The sequence below is a fragment of the Tenrec ecaudatus genome, chromosome 3 (assembly GCF_050624435.1).
Source record: "Tenrec ecaudatus isolate mTenEca1 chromosome 3, mTenEca1.hap1, whole genome shotgun sequence".
Taxonomy (NCBI): Eukaryota; Metazoa; Chordata; class Mammalia; order Afrosoricida; family Tenrecidae; genus Tenrec; species Tenrec ecaudatus.
In genome coordinates this window covers 220,092,738-220,107,676 of record NC_134532.1, presented here as the reverse complement: position 1 = coordinate 220,107,676, position 14,939 = coordinate 220,092,738, and the positions used below count along the sequence as shown (strand labels likewise).

At 60.8% G+C, this 14,939-nt stretch overlaps 1 protein-coding gene across 1 annotated transcript in view; it reads right to left on the bottom strand.

The window, feature by feature from the left end:
* AFAP1 (actin filament associated protein 1) overlaps positions 1-12,613 on the bottom strand; it is a 68,852-nt gene extending 56,239 nt beyond the window's left edge. Inside the window, exon 1 of the mRNA XM_075544653.1 lies at positions 12,443-12,613. The gene's annotated coding sequence lies outside the window, so the exon portion shown is untranslated. The remainder of the gene's footprint in view (positions 1-12,442) is intronic.
* Positions 12,614-14,939: the final 2,326 nt, after the last annotated feature.

Here is a 14,939-nt window from a genome sequence, read left to right as displayed (position 1 = left end):
CGGTCCTGAGGAGGAGCTCAGGATGGCTGATGGACTGCAGGGCCCAGGGCCCCCAGGGCAGACAGAGAGCTGTGACACTGAGCATGTGTGACCTGGAAGTCACATGATAGTGACAATAGGGAGTCTCCCCACTGCCTGCTTCCGCCTGCTGTTGGCTGGTGCCCTGGGGGTTCTGAGACCTGATGGACAACCCGTCAATTTTGGGGGAGTAGACAGCCAGGCCTCCTTTCTCCGCTGGCCTGGGGGCTGCCAAGTATTGGAGGAGACCTGGATGTCGTGACAACGTGACCACATGACAGCAGGGTAATGGGGGCAGTGGGTCCTGAGTGGGGCCCGAACCAAACCGAGCCTGCTGACCAAGCCCATCATGACTCACAGAGAGCCTAGCGGATGGGTCTCCACATGGTCATGCGTACAGGATGGAGCAGACAGCCTCCCTCTAGTGAGTGGCTGGCAGGTTCCCACGGCTGACCTCCCAGCTAGCCGCTCGGCACATAGCCAGCGTCCCACCCAAACCAAAGCCCAGGCATTAGCAGGAGTCTATTCTGACCCACAGCGGCCATGAGGGCAGGTGGAACTGCCCTACAGGGCTTCCAAGGCTGCCCACCCATCCCCTGCGGAGTGGCTGGAGGATTTGAACCACTGATTTTCTGGTTAGCAATTGAGCTCTTCCCCACTGTTATAAAGGACAGTCGGCAGGCACACAGGCCTGTTCATGTCCAGTAGGGCGGGGTGGCTCAGTGACAGAATCCCTGCATTCCACGAGAACTGGGTTTGACTTGAGCTGGGGACCTCGTGCGCAGCCACGGCCCGCCCACCTGTCCGTCCGTCCGTCCACCCATCTGTCTGTGGGGACTGGTGCTGCCATGATGCTGAGCAGAGATTGGTGGAGCTGATAGAGTGAGACCAGGAGGAAAGGGCTGTTGGTCAGCTTCCCCAACTCAGCCCGTGCAAGTGGAGGGGCAGCGAGAGAGAGGGACCTAAGGATGTCCCCATGGCCAAGTGACAGCCAAGACCAGGTCCTCTGTGAGCTGCCCACTCAGAGGCCCCCCTCAACTGTCACCAACACTTGCTACTGCTCTGCCATGGTCCCATAATGTCCTGTCCTGTCGTGCAGGGGCTGCTGGAACCCCGAGCCCATGCCTGCAGAAAGGAGGCTGGCAGAGCAGATGGCAGTTCTCCACTGCCGGCCTCGGGGGTGTGAGGAGGCCTGCAGCCCCCAGGCTGTCTGCATCCATGGAGAGTGGTGGCCTTGGAAGCCGGCAAGGTACTCTTTCCTCTAGGGTCACTGTGCATCGGGAGAGACTTGGGCCTCTGGAAAGAGGGCTTTTAGTTGCTATGTTAAAAGGTGAGTCTTAGGCGTACTCCCTCCTAGGAGAGAAACAGGTGAGGTCCAGCCCCAGACAAAGGGGTAATCAAGAGGCCATATGGGGCCCTGGAGCCCTGGGCAGCACAGAGCCCGGAGCCCAGAGAGATGGATGGACAGATGTCTCCTGCAGAACTGAGAGGGAGTGATAGAGCCTTCCCCCAGAAGGAGGGGGGGGGGGGGAGAGAGAACAGAAAGAGAAAAGGAGACTGAGACAGACAGAAAGCCTTCCCTCAGAGTGTCCAGGAAGGTGGGGGAGAAAGGGAGAGAACATGAGAGAAAATGAGAGAGACTTCCCTCAGAGCCCAGAGAGAGAAAGAAACAAGACAGAGATAGAGACAGAGAGCTGGGGGTGGGTGGAGGGAGGGGGTGGTGGTGCATGAAGAGAGTAAGAAAACTTTCTCTTAGAGGAGAGAGAGAGAGAGAGAGAGAGATTGAGAGAAAGAGAGACAGACAGACAGACAGACAGACTTCCCCAGACATAGCTGGGGCTGGATTCTGATTCCTGCAGGGCACCAGGAGAGGTGGAGAGGTCACCTGGTTCCTCCTGCCGCCTCCTCTGTCCCCAATTTGGAAGGCTGTAGGGCAAAGTGTGGGCAGCAGACTTCCTTGCCTTCCCCCCCCGCCCCCCCCACCCCCGCCAGGGCGCTCCCCACTCTCCCCTCCCCAGTGACTTCATCCTGCTGGGACCTCAAATACCATCAGAGAGCCCCGCCCCTCAGCCCACACCCCTGCTCAGGACTCCTGCTGTGGGGAGCCAGGCCCTTGATAGCTAACCTCCCTGCCTGCCTGCCTGCCTGGAATGCTGGCAGCCTGAGTCACCCTGGTGGATGGGGGTGGGGGGTGGGGGGGCTTGGGCCAGGCAGTGGCCATCCTTTGGACCAGGACATGCTCTGAGGGGCTCAGGGCAGTCACAGAGCTTCAGGGTGTCTCCTGGCCCTCCAGACAGGTCAGAGGACCCATGGCGCTCAGGCTTTGTCTCCCAGCCAGTCACCACCTGCCTGCAGAGGGAAGGTGGCCATGTCCAGACCCCGAGGCAGGGCACATCTCTGGGTCAGGCAAGCACAGGGAGTGCCGGTCTCCCAGGTGGTAAGCCTGACCCTGGAGCTAGACGGTCCGTGTGCGGCACAAGGAAAGCCTGGGAGTGCCCCACATGGGTACAGGTGCTGCAGGGCTCCAGCTGCAGGTATGATGGCGGCGGTGGCCCGGGGCCTGCCATTGCTGACCCACGCAGCCACGGAGCCACGTGGCTTGGCTTTGCTCAGCAGGAGAGGAGGTGCTGTCAGGTTGACTGTCACCCACGGAGAACCCTGTATCAGCGTAGCCCCCTCACTCCAGTTCCCACGGCAGGCTCTCCTGAAAGGCCCCTGCCAGGCCTTTCCTGGGCGGACAAGACCCTCTGACCTCATTAGCAGGGGAGCATCTAACCCACTCGCAGGGCCAGGGCTTCCTACGGAATCAGCACACCAGCCAAGTCTGCAGGGTCAAACTGGCCTGCTCAGCCCAAGGTCCGCAGTTCAAAACCACCAGCCGCTCCACAGGAGAAAGGCGAGGATTTCTGCTCCCGCAGTTTCCCCCTTGGAAACCCACAGGCGGGGTTCTCTCCTGTGCTGTGGGGCCACTGCGAGTCAGGAGACTCAATGACAGTGAGCCTTGGTCTACTGCCCTCTGTGGGAGGGGCTCTGCCAGTGCACGGCTGCAAACCACAGGGTTGGCTGTTCAAAACCACCAGCGGCTCCTAGTGAGCAAGATGAGGCTTCCCATTCCTATAAAGAGCTGCTATCTCAGAAATCCATGGGGGCAGCTCCACCCTGTGCTGCAGGGGCTCTGTGGGTCATCTCCGACTTGAGGGAGTATAGTAACATGTCCTCAGCATGTCCCACCTGCCCCTCCGGGTCTCCATGAGGCGGGACCACAGATAAGGCCATGCTGGGGGGCAGGGGTGGAGGGCACACTGGCCTCATGGGCAGGCACCAGGAGAGCAGGACCCATGCATGTTGGGCCAAGTTCAGCCCAGACGCTCCTCCAAAGCCCAGCGAGACCACCAGGAGAGACTAGCTGCTGACCGTCCACCTCATGGCACAGCTGGGGATGGGCAGTCAGTGACATGGGGGCCCTGAACCAACGTGAACACCCCAAGGCCGTCAGTGAGGATGGAGAACCTGCAGACAGTTCGACCTTGTGGTAGACACCTGGACACAGTGAGTCAGACCTGGCCAACGGGCAGCACAATATTCTCTCATGAACTGCCATGTCCTCAGGGTCAGCTATTGCTGCCACCCTCACTGCCCCTGGCTGACATCACCAACCCCCTGCTGACATCATCACCACCACCCCGCCGACCTCACCACCCTCCACCAACATCACCACCATCAGGCCTTTCTTCCAGCCCCTCCTGATCGGGAAGCTTAGCTGAAACCTGCAGAGCCTCAGAGGGGCAGACAGCCTCCCTGACAGAGGGGGAGGCTGAGCAAGATATGAACCCGTGCTCGGCGAGGGCCCTGACGCAGACTCGCCTGGCCTAGACATGTCTGTCTGTCTTCAGCCACCTCTCTGCCAGTCATTGGTCCACCCCCTCACAGGACCACGTAGACCTGACCTACAGGGATTCCCACACTGCACATCTCGACGGGACCAGGGGACCGGGCGGGGGGGGGGGGGGCTGAACCGCCATCCCCACAGTTAGCTGCCCAGCACTCAGCCCCCGGTACCACCAGGTATCCTGCATGATGGTCCCCCTGCCACCTCATCTGTCCAGGGGACCCCCTGGAGCTCTGTGACTACCCCAGCCCCTCAGAATGGGTCCCAAGCCCTTGGATGGATGGCCGCCTGGCCCATGCCCCCCACCACCAGGGTGAGTCAGGCTGCCAGTGTCCCATCCACTCCGACTTAACTCATGGAGACCCTCCACAGGGCTGCAGGGACCCCAGATCTCTGTGGGAGGAGACGGCCTCACGGTCCACCCACCCAGTGAGCAGCCAGTGGGTTTGAACGGCCTGCCTTGAGGCTGGCAGCACCACACCTGACCTCCTGCACCCCAGGGTGCCTTTAGCCACGTAAGCCCATCAGGGGCTTGGGCAGGAAGAGCACCCAAAGGTGAGGGCAGCGGGGAGGGCGCCCCCAGAGAGCTCTGCTTGTAAACGCAGGGGGGCGGGCAGACTGACTTCCGGCCCGCCAAGCAGGGAACAGCCGGTGTTTACTGGCGGTGAGCAGAGCAGTCCTCCAGTCCCCAGCCTGGCGCACAGCCGGCCCAGCTGGCGGGGTGGACAATAGCAGTCTCTGGGGCCCAGGCTGCCTGCAGCAACGGACATCGTGCATTCCCAGCGCGTGCCCACTTCACCATCTGCTGCTGTGAGGGGGCAGGGGCCGCAGCTGCCTTCCCAGTGTCAGCAAAGATAATCACCAACCAACCAAGCTGTCTGGGAGGAAGCTCAGCAGGGAACCCCTCAGGCAAGGGCGGGAGACCTTGTCTCTTGTCCTTTGGACTGTGGTCAGGGGAGACCGGCCCCTGGGAAAGGACGTCAAGAGGAGGAATGACCCACTAAGAGCAGGGCTGGTCCAGGAGCTTCGGAGCACGGGAACAGTGGGAAGTCTGGTGGGGGAGTGGGGAGTGAGGAGTAGGGCCCGTGGGGGACCCAGGAGGGATGGGGAGAGGGCTGGGGCACTGTAAGGATGGCAGGCCATGTCCCCAGACTAAAGGGCCCTCCTTCAGGAGGGAGGGCAGCTCGGGCTGTTGTTCTCACTCGATCCCAATAAAAAGGTGACAAGAGAGGAGGGGGCCTATACAGACGATGGCAGGGCATGGTCCTGACCACACCCTGGAGCCCCTGTCCTGGAGCAAACCCCAGGAGGTGCGAGGACCAGAGCAGCTAGGCCATAGGCCACCACTGGTCACTTCTTCCCCCCAGCGACCCCAGGTGTCCAGGGCCTGCCATGTCTACCGGAGCAGTCAGCCTCGTCTTGCTCCCCCAAGAGGTTGGTGGGTTTGAACCGCCAGTCAGGCGGTAAGGGTAAATGACAGCATCACCAGGACCTGCACAGGGCATCAGCTACGCCCAGTCAGGGAATCTGGAGGCCTGGCCGCTGGCCAGGAGGCTGGACGCAGCCTGGCCCTTCTCAGCACTCAGCCCATCCGTCTCCCTTCCCCTGTGACTGTCACAGCCTCCAGGCTGCAGAAGCCACCCAGGATGTCCCTGACCTGCTCCCCGACTGTCCTGCCTGCCTCCAGGAGGCAGAGGGGGAAGATGGACAGGACCCAGCCTGCCCAACCCAGTGCACGCAGGGCCAGGGTGCTCCTGCCCAAGCTCAGTGTGGACAGAGGCTCCCCCCAACCTTTGCCCAGGGGTGAACATACAACCCAGACACACACTGCACAGCCATGCCCCATGCCACAACGTGTCCTGGTATGTCACGTGAACCAGCGGGCAGGTGGATGACTGTCGGGTGGGTGAGCTGATGACTGAGTGATGGCACCAGTGGGCGGTGGAGTGGAGAGGTGAGTGCATGGTGACTGACTGCATGAGCGCATGAGGAGTGTGTGAGTGCACGTGGGTGGATGGCTGGGTGAGTGAGTGTGTGAGTGAGTGAATGATTACGTGCGTGTGTGTATGATGGAGTGGGTGAGCATATGAGTGAGTGTGGGGATGGGTGGATGAAAAGGCAAATATGAGTGAAAGAGTGACTGAGTGGGTGAGTGGGTGGGTAAGTGGGTGAGTGGGTGGGTGGGGAGTATATGGGTGAGTGGGTGGGTGGATGAGGGGTGGACACAAGATCTCTAACTCCTCCCTGACTGGCTAAGCCCTTCAGCGCCCCTGTGGTCCAGGGCAGGAAAAACTGGACTGGGCAGCCAGTGCTCATGGCCCAGGAGCTGGACCATCATATGCTAGGATCTGTGGACACAGATACCAAGTTCGAGCGTGCCCACTGTGCGTGGACTGGACTGCGTTGAGTGTGCAGTCGGTGGCTTTGGACACACAGCGACAGATGTAAACGTGAAAGTGCCCATGGGCCCTCAGGGACAGGTATGCAGCCTTCCCCCCACAAGCCACTGGGGCCAGACCCCGCCTTCCAGTTAACGTTGCACCAGCAGAAGTCATTGGATTGGATGATGTCCCCAACCATGCTCCCTCCTGTGGCTGGCGTGGGACCCCTCCAGCGGGTGGCACACTGGCTAGGGACTGGCTTTGCTATGCCCCCCCTGGTGAGGTCTCAGTCCCAGAGGTTGTGGTCCCAGCTGGGGCCCTGTTCTCGGGGTCTCCATCGTGGTGGGCAGGCCCTGGCCTTGTGGTAGACATCACAGAGTGTGAAGGCGTGTCTTCGATCATCTTTGTGAGCACATCCCCAGCAGTTTTCCAGGATTCTGGAGACATCTCCTGTCACACTTCACAGGAGTGGAAAGTCCCACATTTCTCAAGTGGAGCAGCAGGTGGTTCTGAACTGCTGACTTGCAGTGAGCAGCTAGTGCAAGTGTGGACCAGCACCACGTGGCGCACTCGCACAGGGGTGCTCACTCAGCCTTCAAGAGAAGCAGCCAAGTGTCTGTGTCCAGAGGATGGCGGTAAAACCCAGGTGTCTATCCCACAGACAATGAATGAGAGCAGCGTGGTCCTCTGCACAGTGGAGTACTACTCAGCCAGGAAAATGACACCATCCATGTGTCCACCCACAGAAGCAGTCCGCACACAGTGGAGAACCGCTCTGCCACACGGAGAAACGCGACCGCACATCCTGCCCCAGGATCCCACTCAGTGAGACCCACGAGCAACCGTAACTCGGAGTCCAATTCGTCCAGACTTGGAGCAGGCAAACGCAGAGTGCAGGGTGGAGGGGAGCAGGCAGCAGGAGCTACTACGAGAGGACCCTGGAGGTTGGGTGAGGGGGTGAGGGGGTGAGGGGGTGAGGGGTGATGGCTGTACAGCTGGGTAAGCGTGGCTCCTGCCTCCAGGTGCTGCACTGCAGAAGATCAAGATGGACCCTGCTACGGGTCATCCGGTGCCTTCAAGTTGGTCCCATTCCACATCAACCCACAACCAACAGGACATGCGGTGTGTCCTGCGCCTCCTCCCATTGGTGTCTGTCCACCTCAACAAACTTTTGAGGAGGAAGAGCCCTCTAACAACGTGCACACGCCCCGAGGGTCACAGGTCTGTTTTCACAGATGGGTGGAAGCACCAGGACCTGAATAACGTTGTTAGGTGCCATTGGGTTGGTTCTGACCCATCTGGACCCCACGCACAGAAGGACACACTGCTCAGTCCTGCCCTACCTCACGACTCTCCCTGTGCACAAGCCGATGGCTGTGGTCACGGTGTCCGTCCCCTCCACTTTACCCAGCATGTCCTTCTCCAGGGACTGGTCTCTCCTGACAACACGTTCAAGGTATGTGCAATTAAGTGTCGCCATTCGGGCCTCTGAGGAGCCCTCTGCTGGGCCTTCTTCCCAGGCAGGTGGGTTTGTCTCTTCAGCAGGCCCTGGCACTTCCAATATGATTTCTCTGGCACCACAACTTAAATGCAGTCTTCGCACCTTCCCTTATTCAATATCCATCTGTCAGGTGCACACGAGAAAGGTGGGTCAGGTGGACCACGTCCCCAGCGTGATCCCCTTGCACATCAGCACCTTAGAAAATTCTTGGGGAGCAATGGGTCTTTTGACTTCTCTGCTGCTGCTTCCATGAGTGCAGGCTGTGGACCCTAACAAGACGGAATCCCCCGCTAGGTACACCTTCTCTCCCAGACCATGGTGTTGTCTGCCGGCGGCGGGGGGGGGGGGGGGGGCGCTCCAGGGGGAGGGGCCTGGGGAGCTGTTTTGCATTGAGTTACACTCCTGCTGAAGGCTGCAATCCTCAGCCGCCAGCAGCAAGATCTTTACGGCCACATCACTTTCAGCGAATAGGTCACACCGACACACTAGGGCAGGAGCTGTGCTGATGGATGGTCCTTCCCCACACCCCTGTGACTCTGCAGGCCCTTTCCCTCCCCCCTTTCAATGAAGCTTCTCTGGACTCAGAGCAGACACACTGCCAGAGGACCATGCACCAAGTCTCCCTTGCTGGGGGTGGAGACTTCAGAAAGAGGGGTGAGGGCTGTGACCACGAGGACCAGGGTCACAGCAGATGGTTCTGGAGAGCAGGGGCATTTAAACAGGGAGCAAAACTAGAATTCCAGGGGCTGCCCTGAGCGTGTCGCACGGAGATACCCTTAAACCTGGAACCAGAACTCTCCCGAGGAATGCCGCCTTCCCGAAAGCCAGCAGAGGGGCAGGCAAACAAGAATGGTGCCCGGAGGGTCCAAGCTCCACTTAAAGCCCCCACCCTGGCTGAGAGCTGGCCAGCTGCTCCTGTAAGCAGAGGGCCCAGGGGAAGTGGGCCGGAGTCCAGGGAGGGGGACAGAGCCCTGGGAGGGGACCAGAGTCTGGGGAGGGGTTCAGAGCCCAGGGAGAGGACCAGAGTCCGGGGAGGGGGCTAGGACCCTGGAAGCCCTGGAAGAGGACCAGAACTCTGGGAGGGGGCCAGCGAGAGGCATGAAAGAGCCTGTGGACAGGGGCCTGGAGGGAGGCGGTAAGCTGGGGGTGGGGCCATGATTAGTAGTTTAGACTGTGGGAAACAAAGTTGATGCCTGAACTGCAAACCCCACATAAGTGACAATTTGAAAAAGGAAGCAAGTGAGAGACAGACAGAGGCGCTTGCCCCATGTAAGGAACTATGACTGGTGCCATTGGGGGGAAACTGTCAAATCGGGAACTGAACGTGCGATGTCAACATTCACCCCAAACACCATTCAAAACAAAGGGTGTGTGTGTGTGTGTGTGTGTGTGTGTGAAGGCTAGAGCACCAGAGGTGACCAACGTAATCAACACAAAACTTCACAAGCAGAGGGAGGGATCTGCGCATATATTTACCGCCATGAAACTGACTTTAAAATTCAAAACTTCCAGGTCTGTAGCCCTCTCTGCAGCCCTCCCACGCAGCCCGGCCCAGGCCTCCAGTGTCCAGCAAGGCAAAAACCAGGGAAGACTCTCCCCTCTCTGAGCACAGACTCCGTTCACTCCCAGTACCCGGTAGCTGACACGCGGCAGAAAGGCAGGGAGTTAGGCCCTGGGTATGTGTGCTGGGCCGACAGACAGGCAGACAGAACGGCCCTACTGTCTCCGGACCCTGCAGTTTATCACCCTCACAAAAGCCCACCTGCTCAGATGGCCCCCTCGGAGCTGGGTGGGAGGCTGGCACATGCTGGCCACCATTCAGAGCCCCGGAGACCCGCCAAGGGAGGGTTGCCTCTCTGTGTTTAAGCCCTGTCATCCCCCAATAGCTAAGAATGACCGAGGAGATGAGCCATCCAACAAACACGGCATGTTCCCAGCGTGGCAGAGCAGCCAGGGCAGGCAGTGTCAGTCACTGTCCCTAGGTCCTGACCAATGTCACCAGACCAGTGAATGGGAGATGACAGACAGAGATTGCAAGCAGTCTTTTTAACTCCCTGTGCAAAGCTGCCAGCTAGCCTAGTCTCCAGACTCCAGGCAGTCTAGGCTTCCATGGGCCTCAGACCCCCTGTAATCCCACAATGGAGGAAACAGGCCAGGCCAGGCGGCACAGAGGATGAAGGGGAAAGTGGCCTCAGAGGGGGGATGGGGGTGGTGGTGAAGGGGGGGGGACGCAGCCAGGAAGGCCTGAGTGTGAAGGAAAGGCCGCACATTCCAGCCAAGTGCCCCAGGGCATCATGGGACAGTGCTCACTCTGCAGAGAACAAGCCCATCTCCTTTAGAAGCAGCGTGTCCCTGCACCTTCCAGAGCTCTGGGCTCCACCAGCAGGGTGGCCCCCGACTAGATTCAGTGGACAGAGGTCAGTGTGGGGCCAGGCAGGTTCTTAGAAACTACCTGGTTTGTGGCCTTCCACCATCAGCAAATCCAGCTCTTCAGGAACATACTGGACATTCGTGCCACAGCCAGACTGGACCTGATCCATTCCCGGACAGCACACTCCCCTGAGGAGCCCTGGGTGACCCTGCCCAGGCTGCCAGCCAGAAGGCCGGCAGTTTGAAACCACCAGCTAATTCTCCAGGAGATTTTCCTACTCCTATAAAGAGTTGCGGCCTCTGAACCCGCAGGGGCAGCTTCGTGGCCCTGGAGGGTCTCTGTGAGTCAGACATCAGGAATTCACAGCAACTGCTGGCTCTGTGAAAGGGAGATTCTACTCAGCCTAGGAGTTACAGTCTCCTAAAGCTCACAGGGGCAGTCAGTGCTAGTCTGTCCCACAGGCCGCTCTGAGTGAGAATCAGAGTCTGATGGGACACGGGGGGGGGGGGGGGGGGAGGCGGTGTCAGGCTGCTCATTATCAAACCCACCAGCTGCTCTGTGGAAGAAAGACAGGGCCATCTGCTCCCAGCAAGAGTGACTGTCTCGGAAACTGGCAGGGGCAGTTCCACCCTGTCCTGTAGGGTCACCATGAGTCGCCCCCGACTCGGTGGCTGTGGCTTTAGGGTTTCCAGCATGGACCTCTTTAGGGGAGCTGAGCCCAGTGACACCACAGTTAAGCATCTGTCTAACCGACCAGGAATGGGGGAGAAAGATGAGGCAGCTGTCTTCCCTAAAGATTTACAACCTCAGAAACTCTTCGTAGCAGGGGCAGCCCCACCCTGTTCCACAGGGGTGGCTGTGCCTCTGGAGGAAGCACCAGCCACAGGGGAGGGCGTGGTTCTTGGAGGAATGAAAAATAAGACCTGGAGGAGCATAACCTGCGAGATACACAGGCTGTCTACCACAGTCAAGGGGCCTGGCGGTTACACTGGGCTGCAGTTCGAATCCACCAGCCACTTCCTGGGGAGAAGGTGAAGGTGTGTGCCTCTGTAATGAGGACTCCTCTCCAGAGAGGGCCCGGTGGGACAGTGCTGCTCTGCCCCCCAGGGTGGCCCTAATGCAGGGGTAACAATTAGGCTGGTGGTTGCCCTGCCGGTGGGGAGACTATCTGGTGGGACTTAGCCCTCTGAAGACTGGGCAATCCCTAGGCCATTGGGTGGGTTTAAAGTCTGCTGAAAGGTTGGCGGGTGGGCAGCGACGCCCCAGTGCCCCTGGTGGCTGACAAGCTCAGGCCTGAGAGGCCTGGGTCACTGCCCCACCCACCGCCCACCCTCTGGCCCTGAGATCAGGCCGCTCCCTGGAAGGCCGGGCCCCGGGTGTGGGCGCTCCTTCGGACGCGTGTCCAGCCCGCCAAATCCTGGGCGGCTGCCTCCGCCCTCCGGGCCTGCGCCGCACGGAGAGCGGAGATCCAGCAGCGCGCGACCCCTCCAATCCCCGGCCCCCGGGCGGGAAGGCCGAAACACTGCGGACAGCGGTGACAGCCCGCGGCCCCAGGCCAATGCCCCCAACTCCGCGCGCGACCAGCGGCGGCAACAGAGTAAGTCAAAGGGGGAATCTCTGCCTCGCCCCCCACACCTCCCGTGCCCCCCCCGCCTCGGGCGGCTGGACAGGCGCCCAAGCCAGGACCTCCAAAAAGCGGCGATTCCCCCTAAACCAGACCCCCAGTACATGGGAACCCCTCCTGCCCAGGGCCCCAACACATGGCCCCCAGCCCAGAGTCTGGACACAGGGAGACCCAGTAATCCAGGACCCCAACAGTGGGGACCCTCACACACAGATCCCTGATACAGGACCCCAGTCCAGAGCCAAGACACTGGGAGACCCTCTCAACCCACAACCCCTCTCCAAGCGCACAAAGAGGTGGGGGCTCCGACCTGAGCGAGGGGATCGCGCCTCCCGCAGGCCGGCCGAACGCCCCCCGCGCGTGTCCTCACTGTCGCCGGGATGACAGGTAGAGGCCAGGGGGAGGCGGGTCCGGGCAGATGCCCACCCGCAGGGTCTCCGGGGTGACAGGCGCAGGCCGGGCACGCGGGGCGTGGGACAGCCCCCCGCTCGCTCGCGGTGGCCGGGAGGGCCCACGCGAGCGCGCATCCGCGCGTCCCCGGTCGCCGAGGGGAGACAATGACGGACGCCCTGGTCGGGTGGGTCCCCGATGTCGCCGTCTCTTTGGGCGCCCCCGCCGGGGTCCCCGCCGCCCCACTCCCGCGGCGCCCGCGCCTCACCTCGCCTGGCAGCTCGCGGCGGGCCACGCGCTCGCAGCGCCGACGGGCCGGGTCTGGGGCGGCGGGGCCGCAACGAGGGTCTCCGGGGTTTCGCTCGGGCCGGGCCGCAGCGCCGAGCCGAGCTCCGCCGCCTCCAGGATCAGCCGCGCTGGGAGCAGCCCGGCGCCACTGCGCAGGCGCGCCGCCTCACCCCGCCCCCGGGGCCCGGAGTCAGGGCCCCGCCCCACTGCCAATGGGGAGGCGGCTGCGCGGAGGGGGCGGGGCCCGTGAGACAAAGGGAGGCGGGGCGGGGCTGGGGCGGGGTCCCGGAGGAGGCGGGGAGTGGGGTTAGAGAGAGAGGGGCTGGGGCCGGGGATCTAGGGGCAGTGCATCCGCGGGGAGTGGGCTTGTTGGGTCCGGGCCGCAGGGCAAGAAGCAGGGGTTGCGGGGGTGGGAGCAGGGCGGGCTGCTGCGCGGGTTGGGTGGGGGACTGCGAGGCGGATGGAAGGGGCTGCAGTCAGGGGCTGTGAGCGGCAAGGACTGCGGCCTGGGGCTGAGGTTCTGGCTTCTTGGCTACACCCACGTGCCCAGGGGGCTGGTTTGCGGCCTAGCACCTCTAACCCAGGCCTGGGGTTCGGATCCAAGAGGGGTAAGAAGACTTGAGGGACGCCCAGGCTTGGCAGAAGGAGAAACTGAGGCCGAGGGCATGGTGCCCCTTGCCCTAGGTCAGTTCCACTCTGTGCACAGCCCCTGGCCAGGGGCAGCTGCTCTCAGGGCCCTCCCAGATTCACAGCCCACTCCCTTTTCTCCTGCTGGGGGCACCCCCCTGCTTCTGACAGTGCCTGGGCCAGGGTGGCAGTGGTGTTCAAGGCCAGCTCCACCTTGGAGAGGGTTGGTCTCCAGCCCCAGCTGCCAGCTCAGAGTGCTTCATTCTAAGTCCCCGCCTGTGTGCCTCAGTCTGAGTGCCCCATTCTGCGTGCACCCCCATGCCCAGCTATCTGTCTGTCTGTCCGTCCTACAGGGCCACTGCCTGGCCCTAGTAGTCCTCATCTGCACTGCCCTCCCCCTCCTGGACCTCAGTGAGACGGGGGCCATGATGTTCTATCAATGAGGATGAGCCTCACCACGAGTGGGCGTAGGGGGGCGGGTGTTGCTGGGGAATGAGGGGGCTGCACTCTGGGCTGTCACCGAGACACGGACCATCCAGGGCACCCTGCATGGCTGGGGGGAGTGGGGAGGGGGCGATGTGTTCCTAAGAGTGGATCCTGATGACCTCCCCTCAGGGATGTGCACACACTCACACATTTGCCCCCTACACACACACAAGCAATGCCACACTAATGCACACACATTCATAGACACACACACACCCTCGCAAACATACATACCCACAAGTCTTCCCTACCACAACTCACAGGCACACACTTGTACATATACTTCTACACAAACATGTTCTCTGCACACACAGTCACAGACACACAGTCACACACTTTCACACCCTCTCCCACTAATGCACGTCCACACACACAGGCACACACTTGCATGCCCCACTGGAGGACTGGTGTCCAGTGAACATGGACACCCTGCCCACCAGCAGACCGGGCAGCTTGAGCTGCAGTCATCATCAGAGACGGACAGATCACAGAGTGAATGGTGACCGCACTGGCCATCATGCTGGCTACTGTGCTGGGCCCCATGCCATCAGCACCTCATACACCAGCAGGTTAGCTGTGGTGACTCCGGCGGAGTATGCAGGCACAGACAGGCTGGGAGGAAGCACTTAGCATGCAGCTCTTTAAGAACCAGTCGGTCAACACCTTGTAAGCAGCAGCAGGCCATGGTCCAGTTCAGGCCAGAAGGTGAACCCCGGGGAGGCCCTCAGCGCAGAGCTGGGGGGGAGCCACCGCTTCAGGAGAGCCCGAGAGCCTGAGAGCTTTGGGGTCCATCTTTTACCGATGTGTCAAACCAAGAAGAGAAGAAACAAATGCACATCAGCATTGAGAACCAGAATGAAGTCTGAATATGGAGCATAAACATGGAACATGATTAAGAATTATGAATCCAGGACACCTCCAGAACTGAGAGCAGGATTCCTCCCCATCCTGACCCAGGCACCAGCCCACTGCTGTTCAGCTGGTTTTAGCGATTGATTTGGGGGGAAGTTACTGACCAATGAGTTTCCCATTTGACACTCTTAACATGTTTGTCTGATGACACTGACCTCCCAGCCTCGCCCCCATCCCACCCAGGCCTGGAGAAGGGACAGTCACTTCCAGCCTGGAGAGCAAGTGGGGACGGCCCTGTGGGTATGGGACTTATGTGGGCCTGCTGTGCCCTGTTCCTGTGGCATCTTATTTGGGGTGGGAAAACTGCCTTCTGTACTTTGAAAGCAGGTCTCTGATTACCTGGCACTCTCGGGTGCCCAAGGCCTCCTGGTCTCTGATGTCATGGCTCGGAGAAGACAAACCTGGGGTTGACTTCGGACTGGGTTGACGCGAATGGTCGTGTATTTCAAGTA